Source organism: Bos indicus x Bos taurus, chromosome 29 (assembly GCF_003369695.1).
Source record: "Bos indicus x Bos taurus breed Angus x Brahman F1 hybrid chromosome 29, Bos_hybrid_MaternalHap_v2.0, whole genome shotgun sequence".
NCBI lineage: Eukaryota > Metazoa > Chordata > Mammalia > Artiodactyla > Bovidae > Bos > Bos indicus x Bos taurus.
In genome coordinates this window covers 32,671,066-32,688,302 of record NC_040104.1, presented here as the reverse complement: position 1 = coordinate 32,688,302, position 17,237 = coordinate 32,671,066, and the positions used below count along the sequence as shown (strand labels likewise).

Sequence of the window (17,237 nt, the reverse complement as noted above, 5' to 3'; positions counted from 1 at the left end):
TTCTAAATACTAATCTTAATGTAAAGAGTAAGAACTCTTTGGAGACATGACTTGTTTGAGGACTGGTTCAAAGAAAGTACAAGAGCCTAGAGCATCTTGGGGCAAAAAGCAAGGAAGTGCTCAGAGAATGATACGGACATGTCAGAAGGATGAGTGGTATAACTATTTTGGAAGACAGTTTAGTGATTCTTATTAATATGCATTTAACCCTACAACTCACCCATTTCACATCCAAGAGAACTGAAAATATATATCCCCATAAAGACTTGTACGTGAACGATCACAGTAGCTTTATTCATAACAGCCAAAATCTTACAATGACAATCAATAGTTAAATGGATAAACTAGTGGTAGTATTGGGTTGGCCAAAAAGTTCATGTGGGTTTTGGGGGGATGTTACAGAAAATCCAAATGAGCTTTTTGGCAACTCAGTACATCCATACAATGGAATATTGCTGCTGCTGCTGCTGCTGCTGCTAAGTCACTTCAGTCGTGTCCGACTCTGTGCGACCCCATAGATGGCAGCCCACCAGGCTCCCCTGTCCTTGGGATTCTCCAGGCAAGAACACTGGAGTGGGTTGCCATTTCCTTCTCCAATGCATGAAAGTGAAAAGTGAAAGCAAAGTCGCTCAGTTGTGTCCGACCTTTAGCATGGACTGCAGCCTACCAAGCTCCTCTGTCCATGGGATTTTCCAGGCAAGAGTACTGGAGTGGGGTGCCATTGCCTTCTCCACAATGGAATACTACTCAGCAATAAAAAGGAAGTACTGATTGACACATGAACAACATGGATGATCTCAAAATATTATGCTGAATGAAAGAAACTAGACACAAAGGAGTACCTATTTACTGAAATTTTAGAATAGGCAAAATTAAGTTACAGTGATAGTAAGCAGACCATCAGTTACCATGGTGGGGGAGAAGTAAGGATTGACAGTAAAGGGGCACAAGGGAACTTTCTGGGTCAGAATGGGTGTAGAAGTGGTTACAAGGGATATACATATGTCATAAATCATCAAGCTAAACACTTAAAACAGGTGTATTTTTACTATACATAATGTATTCCTTGATAGCTCACTTGGTAAAGAATCCAATGCAGGAGACCCTGGTTCAATTCCTGGGTCAGGAAGATCTGGTGGAGAAGGGATAGGCTACCCACTCCAGTATTCTTGGGTTTCCCTGGTGACTAAGCTGGTAAAGAATCCACCTGCAAGGAGGGAGACCTGGGTTCAATCCCTGGGTTGGGAAGATCCCCTGGAGAAGGGAAAGGCTACCCACTCCAGTACTCTGGCCTGGAGAATTCCATGGACTATACAGTCCAAAGAGTCTACAAAGAGTTGCAGATGACTGAGCGACTTTCACTTTCACTTTTATACCTCAATAAAGTTGATTTTAAAACTTGGGCAGAAGATCTGGACACTTCACAAAATAGGATATCCAAATGACCAACAAACTTATGAACAAGTTCTCAACCTCATTAGTAATTATAGGAATGCAGATAAACATAACAATGTGAAATCACTACACACCCACTGAACGATTAAAATAATAAAGACTGATAATACCAAGTATTGGTGGGGATGTGAAACAGCGGGAACTCTCATAAACTGCTGGTGGGTGTGCAAATTGGTTCAACTATTTTGGAAGATAGGTTTGGCATTATCTTCTAAACTGGTTTTATAATGTGAACCTTTAAAAGAAACCCACTTAGTCTGTGGCAGATGTCTCGCACTTGTCACATTCCTTTAACCCACATCTGATTTCAGCTGAAAACAGTTCAAGCTCTCCTCATGGTGCTAGTGTGTCACCTCACATCTTTCCTTATTTTGCCTCAGGACCTTCTCTGATACCTGTAGACCCACAAGCAAAGTCACAAGGCCTTTGGGAGTCAGCTTCTCTGGGGATAATGTCATTCAATGAGGGATGGAAGCCAGTGGATAAAAGCTCTTATCTTTCAGTGGTTCTAATCTGGGAGACATTCTGTATGTTTCTCTGAGGTTATGGTGGAAGTGAGACCCTCCATAACACACTTTCCATTGGCTTTCCCTTCCCCTTGTCTCATATCTGTTTTCTTAGCATCATCTCCTAAATAAACTGAACCCAAGTATTTATCTCAGGCTCTGCTGTTTTGTTTTGTTTTGTTTTTTAAATCTAAACTTAGGTAGTTGATACCAGAAATGACCTCAGGGTGAACACCCTCAGGATAGTTTCTGGGAGTGAATCACTTACTGATCAGATGACAACAAGGACTCTGTTGATGATAAGTTGAGCAATGATAGCCCCTGATATGCTGTTCGGTCACAATGACTAAGCTCTTAACCAGTGGGAAACTAGAAGTGCAAGTGGAAGGAGTATGTCAGAACATGTAGTAGCTTTAGCACAGAGATTCTCAGCTATTTAAAAAAAATTTTGCTCCCTAAGGAGAAAAATTAATTTGAAGAATTCTTGGTGGGAGGTAGGCAAAAGAGGTGATGGTGATCAAAAGATACAGACTTCTAGTTGTTCAGTTGCTAAATTGTGTTTGACTCTGTGACTCCATGGACTGCAGCAGACCAGGCTTCCCTGTCCTCCAATATCTCCCAGAATTTTTTCAAACTCATGTCCATTGAGTTGATGTTGCCATCCAACCATCTCATCCTCTGTCGTCCCCTACTCCTCCCGTTCTCAAACTTTCCCAGCATCAGGGTCTTTTCTAATGAGTCAGCTCTTTGCATCAGGTGGCCAAATATTGGAGTTTCAGCTTTAGCCATTAGTCCTTCCAATGAATATTCATGGTTGATTTCCTTTAGGATTGACTGGTTTGATCTTCTTGCATCCAAGGGACTCTCAAGAGTCTTCTCCAGCACCACAATTTGAAAGCATCAATTCTTTGGCACTCAGTCTTGTTTCGAATTGTGGCAATGGAATCACCAATTTTTCTGTGCTCAGCCTTCTTTGAACTTCCCAGGTGGCTCAGTGGTAAAGAATCCACCTGCCAATGCAGGAGACACAGGAGTCTCAGGTTTGATCCCTGCATTGGAAGATCCCATGGAGTAGGAAATGGCAACACACTCATGTATTCTTGCCTAGAAAATTCCATGGACAGAGGAGTCTGGTGGGCTGCAGTCCATGGGGTTATAAAAAGTTAGACACGACTAACTTTTGGTCTAACTCTCACATCCATACATGACTACTTGAAAAAAACATAGCTTTGACTATATGGACCTTTGTCAGCAAAGTGATGTCTCTGCTTTTTAACACACTGTCTAGTATGAAAAGGCAAAAAGACTTCTAGTTACAAGACAAATGAGTCTAGGGAATGTAATGTATAGTATGATGACTATAGTTAAGCATACTGTTTTGTATATCAAAATGGCTGAGAGTAGATCTTAAAAGTTCTCATCATAAGAAACAAAAATTATAACTATATATGGTGATGGATGTTAACTGAACTTATGGTGGCAATTATTTCATAAAATATACATGTATCAAATCACTATGTTGTATACCTAAAATGAATATAATGTATATAAATCATAATTCAATAAATTAGCTAGGGAAATGAAATACTACAAACCAAGATTTTATCAAATAGGGTTGAGCTTTGGAGGAGGATACAAATCATTATAAAATCTTAGGTGTTTTTTTGCCCACATAAGAACAAGTTTTCACTTCCTTGGGGAAGATATCATCAACATTAAGATTGTGTGCCCCAGAACTTGAATGATATTATAATTCTTGGAATTGGCTGGATTTTGTTAGATAGCATAAAAGACAATTTCAGATTCAGGTCATCCACCTATCAACTCAGGGCATATATGAGATCCCAGAAAACCTCCATGAAAGATTTTTAAAAAATCCTTTTTTCCCTGCAGCTAGAGAGGAGAGTATGCTAAAAATCAGGCCTGGAATGTAATACTTGGTGTGTCAGTCAAGAACCCTTGACTGTTCTTATCAAAAATCAGTTCCCATAAGTAGGGGGTGGAACCCTGAGGCCTGAGACATTTGGGAGGATGCAGCTGAGAACCTTGTACCTCTAACAAGGAGTCCCTCTCACTAACAAGTGAGCAGAACAAGACTGCATAGAGCAGTCACCCTTGATTTGAGACTCTTAGTTTCCCATTGTTGCTGTAACAAACTATCACAATTGTAGTGGCTTCATACAACAAACATTCATTATTTTATAGTTCTGTGGTCCAGAAGTCCAAAATAAGTGTCACTGGGCTAAAATCTAGGTGTTGGCAGGGCTCTGTTAGTTTCTGGAGGCTCCAAGGAATAATCTGTTTTCTTGCCTTTTCCAGTTTTTGGAGTTGTTTTTATTCCTTTGCTGGTAGCTCTCTTCCTGTCTTCAAAAGGTGAGTGGAGTGCTCCTCACACTGAATCACATATCACATCTGGCCTCTTATGTAGTCTAATCTACTGCTTCCTCACTCTTCTGTCTACTTTTCCCATTTTTATGGATCCTTGTGATTATACTTAATCGACCTGGACATTCCAGAATAACCTCATCTCAAGACCTTTAATTAATCACACTTGCAAAATCCCTTTTGTGAAAGGAAGCAACATATTCATAGGTTCTGGGGATTAGGACGTGAACATTTTTAGGGAGCCATTATTCTGCCCACCACTGAGACTATCCAAAAATAGTTTAGAATTAATTTACTGGGTTATGATCTTGGGTTAAGTTACTTAACCCCTCTGCACCTCAGTTTCCTCACCAATAAAATGGAGGGGTGGAGGATAACAGTAGACAATCTCAGAGGGTTGTTAGAGGTTTAAAAGAGATGGTGCTTAGAACAGTTATCTGGCACATGGTAAGTACTATATGATCATTTATTAACTACATTTTTTTATAACATATTATGTGTCAGGCATATTCTAGATACTGGGGATATGGATAGTATGGGTAGGAATATAACTCACTCTAAAGGAGCTCAGGGAGTCACATACACAAATACAGTTACTACACTGTCTTCTACATGCCATAAACGGCATGAAGTACTATAAGATGACAACATTGTGAAGGCTCAGAGAAACTTGAGAAATATTAATTGAAAGAACAAAGGAACAGGACGTTTGAGCTGGGCTTTGTAGAATGAATAGGCTTTGGCCAGTGAGATAAAAGAGAAGGGCTATAATGTACGTTCAAAGAACATTAAGTAGCATTTCAGTGTGGCTGGAACAAAGGATATACCAAGTGAGATGAAGGAAGACAAGCTGGTATAAGCACCAAGGTTGTACAGTGCTAAATTAAGGAGTTTAGATTTTATCCTGAAGGCAACAAAACCCTTTCAGAGTATTTAAACAGGGGAAGGCATCAGATTTGTGGTTTTAAAAGGATACTCTGGTTTGGGAGAGAATGGATACATGTAGACGTATGGGTGAGTCCCTTTGCTGTTCACCTGTAACTATCACAACATTGTTAATCCTCTATACCCCAAGACAAAAAAAAAAAAAAGAATAATCTGGTTATTAAGAATGGATTGAATCTGGAGACTTTGAAAGCTGCTCCAATTGTCTAGGTGATGGTGATGTGAGAAGAGAAGGGCAACAACTTGAGAAATATGTGTTGGAGAAGGAAATGGCAACCCACTCCAGTGTTCTTGTCTGGAGAATCCCAGGGACGGGGGAGCCTGGTGGGCTGCCATCTATGGGGTCGCACAGAGTCGGACACGACTGAAGCGACTTAGCAGCAGCAGCAGCAGCAGCAGCTACAAAGACGGTGACCAATTTGATGAGTGCTCAGCGAGGAAGAATGGGGGCTAAGTTCAGGTTTCTGGGTCAGTGAACTGCTGAATGACGGTCCATTCTCTAAGATCAAGAAGTAATGTGAGTCACAATTTTGTGGGGAAATGGTGGTAGGAATAGCCAGCATTCCAAACGACTTAATACGTGCTAAACTGCACTTAACTATTATTACGGAAAGGATACACAGGTACTACTTACAGAGAAACTATGGCTTAGAAATGTTAAAGTCGTATCGCTAACATTTGTATAGCTGAAATTTGAAACAAAGCAATCTGATTTCAAACTCTTCCTCGCTAATGTTATATGTTTCAGTTTTGGTCGTGTGGAATCTGACGTACAAAGCGGGTATGCAAACACTGCACTGGAAAATAGAGGAGGCACTGGCAAACAATCCGAGCTCAGGCAAAAGGTTTGCGTTGAATGTAGCCTCCTTGATAGGGAAAAACTAGAAAAAGAAGCCCATTCTTTTTCAGTCAGTAACAATTGAAACCTCCATTACCATTTCTTTGCCTCCTTCCCACTGCGCCACCCCATCCGTCCCCGCCCAAAATCCAGTATAATACATGTCTGGCTCTGAGGTCATAGGAGATGGGGAAGTTTTCAAATTCAGCGCTTGGCACCGAGCTAGCGGATGCGGAGAGGACCATGAGACTAGTGGGTGAGCCATATTCTTCGACCAAAGCTATACCACTAACAACTCTGAAATCGGCCCAAAGCCTTCCGCCTCGAAAGAGCCCGAAGCAGTAAACCTTGCGTGGTCAGAGGAGAGACGCGAGCGCAATGACGTCACGCGGTGCCTTCCCCAGTCTCTGGCGTCATGCGCCGATGACGTCATTCCAGGAGCTGGCCGTCTCCCGCCCCCAGGCCTGGGTTGGCCTAGCTCACGTGGGTCCGTCCTGCCCTCCCCGCCCCCTCCCACCTGCGGGAGGTGGGGCGAGCCGGGGCTCCGCCGGCGCCTGTGTCTCACGGGGGAGGGGCGGGGGCCGGTGGGCGAGGCCGTCCGCCCGGCCAGCGGCGTACAATAGCTCGGCTGAGGTGGGGGAGGCGGCTCAGCGGCCTCTGCAGTTGGAGTCCAAGGTGTGGGCAGCACCGTAGACTGCCCCTCACGGTTTCGCCCCCACACCCCTTTCCCCCTCTGCTCGTCTGTGGTGCCTTTCTCACCGACTCTGCCGTCCTGCCCCAGACGCTTTTTCCCCTCAGACTTTTTACCTCCTCTTTCACGGAGCCCCGCGCTCTCGAGAGCCCCTCAAAGAACTCTCTGTCTCTCCACCTCCTCCCCCAGAGGCCACCCGAGCTCCTCACATCTCCGAGCAAGCGCCCCCCTGAGCCGCGTCGCCTAGGTCCCTCCGCCTCCCCGACTCCAGCCACGGTCGCTGACCCCCTCCCCGCCTTCCTCGCCCTGTCCTGAGGGGACTCCCCAGCACGAGCGGGTGGGGAGGCTCCGGGCGAGCGCCGGCGGCGGCGGCGGCGGGCGGGAGAAAGTGAAGCGGCCCCTTGCGCACACTCGAGCGCTCACTCTGCGGCTCGGCCGCGGACACCGGGGTGGAGAAGGAGGAGGAGCCGAGTCGAGCCGAACTAGCGCGGACGGTGAGAGCCGGCCTCCCGCCCTGTACCCCTGGCGTCGCGGGCTGCGGGGCTGCGGCGCCGGGGTGGGGGGAGGCGCGGGGTGGGGGTTCCGGGACCCATTCATTCCCCGCCGCGGCCGGGCGGATGCGGGCGCCAGGTGAGGGAAGGCGGGGGCGCCTCTTCAGAGGCTGGCCGTTTCTGTCGGACCAACAAAGGCCCCCTGTGTAGTTACCCGCGCGGGTCTCTGACGCCTGGGGACCCAGAGACCCAGGGGAAGTCAGCGGAGGGGAGACCTCGCAGGTCCGGCTCTGGGAGCGACTGCCTCCTGAACTTTGTGGTCCTCGGATCCTAACTCTGGACCGCGTAGAGGGACCTAGCAAGGCGGCGACAGGTTCATTGTGCACGAGAAAAGTCACCTTTGTCCTGGCAGTGGGGATCACCTATAGAGTTGAACTCCTTGAAAAATACGAGTGGACAGTTCTTGACTTATGCCGCCCCTCCCCCGCCCCGGGAATACTCTTAACCTGTGGCGTTAAAACACGGGGAGACGAGATTTATTTTTTATGTTTCTTATCCTACTTCAAAAGACGTGATTATTATAGCCTTTACTGTCTTGAATATTTGCACAGCAAACAGTGCTGGGAGTGTTTTGGAAGAACACTTGAGAAGTTTTGGGTGTTGAGAGCAAAGTGCTTTTTGTTTGTTCAGCCCTTTGGATAACTGTCTTACGCTTTCCCTCCCAGGACTGTGAAAGGTGATGAGAAGGGTTAGTAGTATGGTTACCAAAAAAAATTTGAAGTCGCTAGTCTAACCTTTAAGAGTTGTTCCTAGAAAAATCTTTAATTTTGCCTACTGTGTCTTTGTGCCCTGTCTAAACTTTGTCAGGGGAAAAGAGGAGTCGACAGTACACAAATATCTCATTAGTCTTACCTTATGACTTCTACTTCCTGTGTGACCTTGAGCAGGTCACTTCCAGTTTTAAAGGTCCAGGAGTTTGCTTGTTTGCTTTTGTGCTACTTAGTTTTCAAGACTTTACTGAAGCACCCCCGCCCCGCCCCCCAACTCCGGCCAAACCTCCCATGAAGTCTTTACTGGCACCCACCCCCATACTACTTTCAGGCAACACTTTCTCATTGCGTCCCTCAGAGGCTTGGTAGGATTTATGCTACAGCACTTGTTAACATTTTGTTGTTGTTGTTCCTATTTGGAAAATCCTGAATCAGGTGCACATGAAATCCACCTCACCTTAACTAGAAACTCTACTTCTCAAGAAAGAGGGTGAGATGTATGGAGAGAGTAACATGGAAATTTACAATACCATGTGTATTGTAACTGAACAGGGGAAACTGGAACAGGGAATTGAAACAGGGGCTCTGCGACAATCTAGAAGAGTGGGATGGGGAGGGAGATGGAGGGAGGTCCAGAAGGGAGGGGGTATGGGTGTACCTATGGCTGATTCTTGATGTATGAGAGAAAACCGCAAAATTCTGTAAAGCAATTATCCTTCAATTAAAATAAAAAAAGTGGCAAAAAAAAAAAAAGAAGGGTTTTTGAATGATAGATCATGAAACATTCCATGAGGCTTATCCAGTTAGCTTATGGGTCTGTCTGGTAAATTTGCTTTTTCAGTCATTCATTTACCCAACATTACTGGAGTCTGGAGAGCTACTGTTTCAGGTCTCCTGCTAGGACTATGGGGATTCAGAATCTGTTAAGACATTCCCTGTCTGTCAAAGAGCTCAAAGTCTAGTGGGTGAGGTAGGCTTGTAAACAATGAAGGCCTTCCCTAGTCTCTACTCCAGCTATACAGGGAGTAGTGTGCAATTTGAGGCTGCTGGACCTGTTTTGCAAGTCTTGTCCTGGTCAAAGTGAGTCCTGCAAGGAAGGTAGTGACCTGCCTCTCTTCTGTGAGATAGCACTTGACAAAGAGCTTTTTTGAGTGTATACTCGATTCAGTATACATTTACTAAGCACATGGTATGAGGCCCTGTGTTAAATTTGGAGGAAGGACTGCTTTCTAAAAGGAGGTTGTTGTTCAGTCACTAATGTGTCTGACTCTTTGCAACTCCCAGGGACTGCAGCAGGCTAGGCTAGGCTCCTCTCTTCTCTACTGTATCCCGGAGTTGGCTCAAATTCATGTCCATTGAGTCAGAGATGCTATCTACCCATCTCATCCTCTGCTGTCCCCTTCTCTTTTTGCCTTCAGTTTTTCTCAGCATCAAGGTTTTTTCCAGTGAGTTGGCTCTTCACATCAGATAGTCCAAGTATTTCTAAAAGGAAGGCACTATATATCCAGAGAGATCTTTGTAAAACAAAACCCCATCATCTGTTCCACTCCTGACTAGTCATTGCCTAAAGATAAAATTTTAAACTTTTTGACATGACTAAGAAGCTCTCAGAAATTAGAGTACTGCCTGCCTTTGCAGCCTCACTTTCTGTAACTTCCTTGCCACCCTCTTTTCATCTCTGCTTTTTCATGTGCTATTCTTTCTGTCTAAAATGCCATCCTGCACCTGCCCATGGAGAAGCACCTGTACTTCTAGGAGAAAAATGAAAGTGTCCCTTAGTTTTTCCTCCTATTACCTCCGTATAATGAGTTGCTTTTCTGTTCTAGGGCTTATGTACAGACCACTCTTATAGATCTCTATAGCGCTTTATTGCAAATTTTTTTGACTTTATCACACTGTTGCAAATATTAGCCTATGAATTTTTTGAGGGCAAGATCTCTTTAGTCTTAGTGCCTTGCAAATTTTCTGGCACTGAATAAGTGTTTGAAATGACTGTATGAGTGAAGAAAGCAAATCAAGGCCCTCGAGTTTGAGATTACCTAATTCTTTGGGTTAGAATAATTTTAGCTCCAGGTGTAGTCCCTGCACCAGGATCATCAATAGAATCTGAGAATTTGTTGGACTTGCAAATTACTTGTCCCATTCCAGACATACAGATGAAAAACTCTAGGGTTGGGGACCCCAGATATTTAACAGTCCTCCACGTGATTCTGATACTTGCTAAAGTTTGAGAACCACTGGGTTAAACGATCTTCCTTTAATAAGACCATTATCTTGCCACCTCCCTCCCTGCTTCCTTTCTCCCTACCTCCTCTTTCTTCCATAGCACAAAATGCCTGACATTCCGTTCCTTTTCCTTCCATTCTGTTCCATTCCACCCGATCTGTTCCATTCTGTTCAGTTTCATTCCATTCCATCCTATTCTATTCCATTCCATCCTATTCTATTCCATTCCATTTCATATCATCTGTTTTTCTCACTTAATTGAAAGCTTCCTGAAAGCAGAGAATTTTGTTTTATTTACTTCTGTAATCCCAGGGGCTAAAATAGTGACTGCATATAGCAGCCATTCAAATATTTGTTGAGTGAATAATATAAAAATGATTTAACTCTATTTACTGCCAGCTGCTACATTGGGGTTTATTCAAGAATAGTTTTCAGTAGGAGGAGGAACCTCACTCCAGTATGCAAATCCAAATGGATTCCAACATTTTGGGGGATTTATTTTATCAATAGATTGAGCTTATTTCCCCCCTTTTACTTCTTTCTCCATCAGAATCTGCATGATTTTTCTTCTTTTGTTCTTTTTTCTCAGGATCTGAAAACTGCAGCTGAAATATCCTAGGCCAAGATTGCACTTAGTTTTGCGAGTTTAAGTAAGCACCGTAACTTTTGAACCTTTTAACTTGAAACTGTCTCTTCCGGATCTCCTGTGGTTTTTGTCTTTCTCTAGTGATAATTTAAAGCCATACAAGGACCTGTTTGACTCCACACGAAGGTTTCTCTTCCTTGTGAAGCTCTTAAAGTGTTTTGTTTCTTTCACTTTCTTATTAGCCCTAAGATACCATATCCAGTTTTCTCTTTTTCTAACTTCCCTCTGGGAGATTGGCTTCATTTATTGATTCTTCATTTATAAACACTTGTTGAGTCTTTCTCTACCATGTGCTGGGTCCCATGCTGGGACAGGTGTACGTAGGATGTGGTTCAAGTCCTTAAGGAATTAAAGATATTACAACATTATATAATAATTATGGAAATGAAGGAGTTAAATGGAGGGGTAAAGTGATGTATACTCATAAAGGTGGGAGAAAGCTGTCTTTCTAAATTTAAGTTGATCAAGCATCAATTTGGTAAGCAGACCTTAAACATCTTTTAGTTAAGAGGTTTAGTTAAGAGGTTGGCGGCTTTTTTGGGGGAAACTAAAACAAAAATCAAGGTAGAATCAGCAGTTGTTAATTTGAGATAGTTCTCAATTCTATTGTTGCTGTTTTTAATGAAATTTCCTTCCCCCCTTTTTGTTTTTCTAAATCATGACTAGGAAGTAGGGGGAAAAAACTTTTTTTTTTTTAATAATAAAGAGAAAAATTTATCAAAAAGAATATGCTGTTTCATTTTAATTCCTAAGGACTAATGTTATTATTTTGGGTGGGTGGTTAATGAAACCCAGAGAAAGTCAGGAGACCTTAATTTAGTCTTGATATTACTGCATGACTTTATGGAAATTATTTTATCTCTGTGCCTTTGGTTCTAACTTTAAAATCAGGATAGTAACAGTTGCTATGACTGGCTCACAGGTTTATGAAGCAACTAAAAAAATATTGAATATAAAAACACTTTTGAAAAGTATAGTTTGTTAGCTAGTTGTTAGGTTGTGGTAAACTTATTAATAGCAGTTTACATTATTGAACAACTAGCAGGGGTCCCCAACGCAGGGGTCCACATCTGGGATCTAATGTCTGCTGATCTGAGGTGGAGCTGAGGTAATAATAATAGAAATAGAGTCCACAATAAATGTAACACACTTGAATCATCCTGGACAATAACCCCCTTCTGTGGAAAAATTGTCTTCCATGAAACCAGTCCTTGGTGCCAAAAAAGGTTGCAGACCACGCTGTACCAGATACCATGCGAGATATTTTTTCCAGTCTTCAAAATGAACCTGCAAGATGGTTGCTAGTATCTCCATTTCATCGATAAGGAGGCTAGGCTTAGACTGGTGAAGGGATCTTGTTCAAGGTTTTGCTGAAAGTGACAGACCTCAGTTCCAGTCCATATCCATCTGATACAAGCAATTATGTGTTGTGTTTGTTATTCCAGCTGCTTTAATTTTTCTGTATGGCAAATTTTAGGAATGTTTTGTAAGTTTATTGCTGTGAAAGTTAAAATTTTTCTTCATTTAGCCTGCTTTCTTTGTGCATAGAATGACTGGTGAAGAAAGATTTACATGCATTTATGTTTATCATGATTAGGTAAAAGAATAACATCCTTCCCTGGTGCTTTTTATTCAGCTTCGCAACAGCCATCTATGAGACAGATATTTGTTTTATAAGTTAGTATCATAGAGATATTGTCTTACTCAAAGGCATATCATTAGGAAATGACTAAATATTGATTTAAAACTATGTTTTAAAAATCTAAATGTGTTACTTTATTTTTGCCACTATATCATAAAAGGCAGTAGCCTTTTAAACTCTATGAGGCTAAACTTTGGAGCACTAGAAATGTCCTTTTAGATTGCTCTTTAAACTCTCTAACCTCTTCTCACTAAGAAAATCCTGACTGAAGTCCATGGTTTGAACCACAAAAAAAATAATTGCTGATAAAACTCTGCCATATGGTCATGATATTGCAGACTTACAGGATAACACTTTTTCATTGAAGTTGAAAGAGCAGACTTTATCTGTATTCTGAGTCACTTGTGCCTGAATATTTGTTTTTCCTTTGCCAATGTAAATTTATTAACATAGTGCAATGCATTTTTCTGCTTTAGTGTTAAGCTTTATCTCTTATAAATAACTTCCTCTATTCTCTCTAGTCTTTGAGATGGGAGAAATCTGTGTGTCAGGATCCTCTAGATTATCCCCTCTCTAGGCGTAGTGTAGTAATAAGTCAAAAAAGAACCAGAGGTTCATTGATCCCTCATAAATAGGATTTTATTTAGTATTGATGAATTCTCTAAAATTGATCTAAGTCTTAATTTAAAAAACTCCATTATGTTTTGGCTCTTATTCATGGAGATGGTATGTGGTAATTTGCATGCAGCATTGGGAAATTCTTTCTTGTTTGTGGGGCTTTCTTCTTCCACTTTTCCACTTCCAGTCCTCTGCAATGTCCCTTTGCCTTTCACTTTGTGTAAGTACTGAAGCTGACGAGAGCGTTCTTCTCCTTTATAGAATCTGCCTTTTGAATCTTTGGGGATGATAAATGACAGTATATGTGTAGCCTCTACCTTTGTCTGCCTGTATCTTCATGGTTTAGCTTTTCTCATTCTCTCTCTGATTTGCACAAAGGGATTGATGGCTTCCTCATCTTAACTCTTGTCATATAGTACTTTGTATATTACGGCAATATTATTTGTAACTTTTCTAGGAAAGGAGATAGATGTAGAAAGAAAAGCACTATATTTGAAGTTAGGCAAAGACCTACTCAGACACTTATTTAGGCCTCTATTTCTTCATTTGGAAAATAAAAATAATACCTAACTTACAGGGTTGTTGTGAAGATTAAATGAATAATATGTGAAAATGACTTGTAAGATGTTAAGTTATATAGATGTTAGGTACAATGTTTTAATTTTGTAACTACTATTTATGTCTATTATGTATAGTAGTGGTTTTTAGTTTTGGCTATGTGCTTGAACTATTTGTGAAGATGTGAAAAAAAAAATACAGTTGCCTGGACTTTATCTCAGGTCTACTTAGGCAAAGTCTCCTGGAATCCTTATTCTTGAAAATTTATAGATGATTCTGATATGCAGCCAAGTTTGAAAAGTACTGCCTTATAATATTTTGCATAAATGTTTTTTGTACTTACTATATGAAAACTTTTAATTGTCATCTGCTGCTGCTGCTGCTAAGTCGCTTCATTTGTGTCTGACTCTGCGAAACCCCATAGACGGCAGCCCCCCAGGCTCCTCTGTCTGCAGGATTCTCTAGGCAAGAATACTGGAGTGGGTTGCCATTTCCTTCTCCAACTGTCATCTAAAGTCCATTTATTTGCTAAACACATATTATGCATCAGGGATTGTCACGGGCTCTGAAGAAACAGATTGTAACCTGGTGTATACCTTTAAATTTATAGTTGAGAATCAAACATGACTGTAGACAATTGTACTATATTGAGAAAAAAATGACACATGGTTATGTATAGTGGTGGTATGTGAAGACAGAGGAAAGGCGTCTACTTCACCTGAAACAGGGATGGCTTGGCAAGCCTTCTCAATGGAAGTGGAACCTAAATTGGATTTTGAGAGATAAGCAGGGGTTAACCAAGGCAGTGGGGGAGGGGTAGAAAGAGAAGGGAAGGAAGAACCTTCCTGAAAGAGAGCAGTATGAAGATTAGAAGGCTTGAGAGCATAATCTGAGGAACCCTGAGTAATGTAGTACACTTAGAGGATGGGGTGCAAAGTGGGGAGTGGTAAGAAGGGACAAGAAGGCAAGGCCCAGATGATGAGCGGCCTTTTGGATAGTGTACAAAGTACTTTCACTAATGTTATCTCACTTTATTCTTTCAACAGCTCCCTGGGTTAGCTTAGACAGGTATTATTTCATGTCCATTTTATAGAAGTGAAAAGAGGTTAATTGAAACACCTGAGGCTGTACAGCACAGCTGTGGTTTGAAGACTGGTCCTTCTGACTTGAGTGCATGTTTTTTCCAATACACTTTTTCCAATAAGACTAGCTGTCTTATACTTTTATGGGCGATCAGGTGAGCTCCGTAGATAAATGCATAGCAATTTGTAAGCTGTAAAGTGCTTGACTCATGTTGGCTATTAGTTGGGAGTTTGGACTAAGTGATCTATTAAAGTGCTTTTAGCTCTTAAGATTTTGTGGGCATTTTCTGGGATTTTCCTTTATCATTAAAAAAAAATACATATATATATATATATTTTTTTTTTTGCACCAGGAGTTGGTAACCAGGGCCCAGCAAGCTAAAATAGTATCAGATAGTTACTCTTCCAGTTTGATTGTCTTTACTCAGATCCCCTTGTTTTTAAAATACATTTTTGTTTCTTTTATTATGAAAGTAATACATGATTCTTGCAGAAAATATAGAGAATACAGAAGAATAAAAGGTAAAACAAAGACAACAACAAATGTCAGAGTTTTATTGTACAAAGATAACCAATAGCAGGTAGCATTTCCTCTACTCCCTTCTGATCTTTTTAAAAAAGTGAGTTTGGGATGTTGAACTCCGTGTTTCTCAGCCACCTTCTACCCCCAATCTCATTGTATATTGAGGATAAATGACAGGAACAAATCTTCACCCTCAGCCTTGTTATAACTGACCTTTTACTGGGGATAATGCTAAGTACTTTACATTTGATTTTTCATTTACTCCTCAGAATAATCCTACAAGAGTGATACTGTTCTAGACTCATTTTACAAATGAGGAAATTTAGAAGCAGAGAGATCAAGTTGGGATTTGAAGACATGTTTATAATTACTACTGTGTAACTATGGCAAGTCACTTAACCACCGTGAGCCTCAGTTTTCCTTTGCTGTTATACAGATGTATTAAATTTGATGTCAGCTTCTTAGTTCAATTATTTTATGACTAGTGTTTTTTTTTTTAAATTTTGTTTGTTGTTTGCTTTTACCTTCTCTCCTCCTTTTCCCTGCCCTCACTTTTACTACTTAGTAACATAGTCCCTGATCCCCATAGTCTATCAGTAATAGTGTTTCACTGTGGAAACAATTCTCCATGGGCTAGCAGAGCAAAATTTTAATTTCCAGGCTGTGGCATGGGTAGAAAGGGACCTGGTACAGTTGGGAGGACTCTTGCTGCTGCTGCTGCTGCTAAGTCGCTTCAGTCCTGTCCGACTCTGTGCGACCCCATAGACAGCAGCCTACCAGGCTCCCCTATCCCTGGAATTCTCCAGGCAGGAACACTGGAGTGGGTTGCCATTTCCTTCTCCAATGCGTGAAAGTGAAAAGTGAAAGTGAAGTCGCTCAGTTGTGTCAGACTCCTAGCGGCCCCATGGACTGCAGCTTACCAGGCTCCTCTGTCCATGGGATTTGCCAGGCAAGAGGACTGGAGTGGGTTGCCATTGCCTTCTCCGGGGAGGACTCTTAGTTCCCCTATAACTTTTTGAAGAATTATTATTTTATAACAATTTCTTATATTTAAAATTATTTTCCTATCTGGAGTTATCTGGCCAGTCCAGGTTCTGAGATTTTTATTTGGTATCTGGGTAGATTTTGCTTGGTCAGTTCAAGACGTTATCTATATGTAATCTGCAAAGTAACTGAAAAGAAAACAAGAAAGTGGGTGAGCAAAGGGTAAAATTTCATTATGATAGACTTTTGAAAGTCCAAGTTTCCTAAGTGGCCTAGAGACAATTAGTATATATTTAGGTTTGTGCGTGTGTGCTTAGTTGCTCAGTCGTGTCCAATTCTTTGCAACCCCATGGACTGTAGTCCGCTAGGCTCCTCTGTCCATGGAATTTTCCAGGTGAGAATACCTGAGTGGGTTGCCATTTCCTACTCCAGGGGATCTTCCCCACCCAGGGATCGAAGCCACGTCTCCTGTGTCTCCTGCATTGGCAGGAGGATTCTTTACCACTGAACTACCTGGGAAGCATTTATACTCTTAGGTGTTACTCTGTGGCATTATTTGATTAATATCTGTCTACTAGACCCTACTCTCCAGAGAATCATTTTTCTGAAGAGAAAGAATTCTAAGATAGTATCTATTTCCTTAAAATAAAAAGTATCTTTTTTTTTTTTTGCTGTCTGTTGTAGTCCCAGTTCCTAATATATAGTAGCTATTCTGTAAGTGTTTTTGACTGGATGAGTAAGAGTGGAGCCAGCATTCAAACTGAGGTGCATATGACCTCTTTATTCGAGTTTAGCAAATATGCAAGAATCCTTTCATTGTCTGGTGTTGGGAGAGGCCAGGAGAGAGGAAACCTCACTATGGTAAATATTTAGCTGC

General features: G+C 41.7%; 1 protein-coding gene across 2 annotated transcripts in view; it reads left to right on the top strand.

The window, feature by feature from the left end:
- Positions 1-6,776: 6,776 nt before the first annotated feature.
- The window catches only part of PAK1 (p21 (RAC1) activated kinase 1), a 161,661-nt gene continuing 151,200 nt past the window's right edge, over positions 6,777-17,237 (top strand). Inside the window, exons 1-2 of one of the 2 annotated variants that reach the window (XM_027531449.1) lie at positions 6,777-7,314; positions 10,897-10,957. The gene's annotated coding sequence lies outside the window, so the exon portion shown is untranslated. The remainder of the gene's footprint in view (positions 7,315-10,896; positions 10,958-17,237) is intronic. The other variant, XM_027531450.1, reaches the window with a different exon arrangement.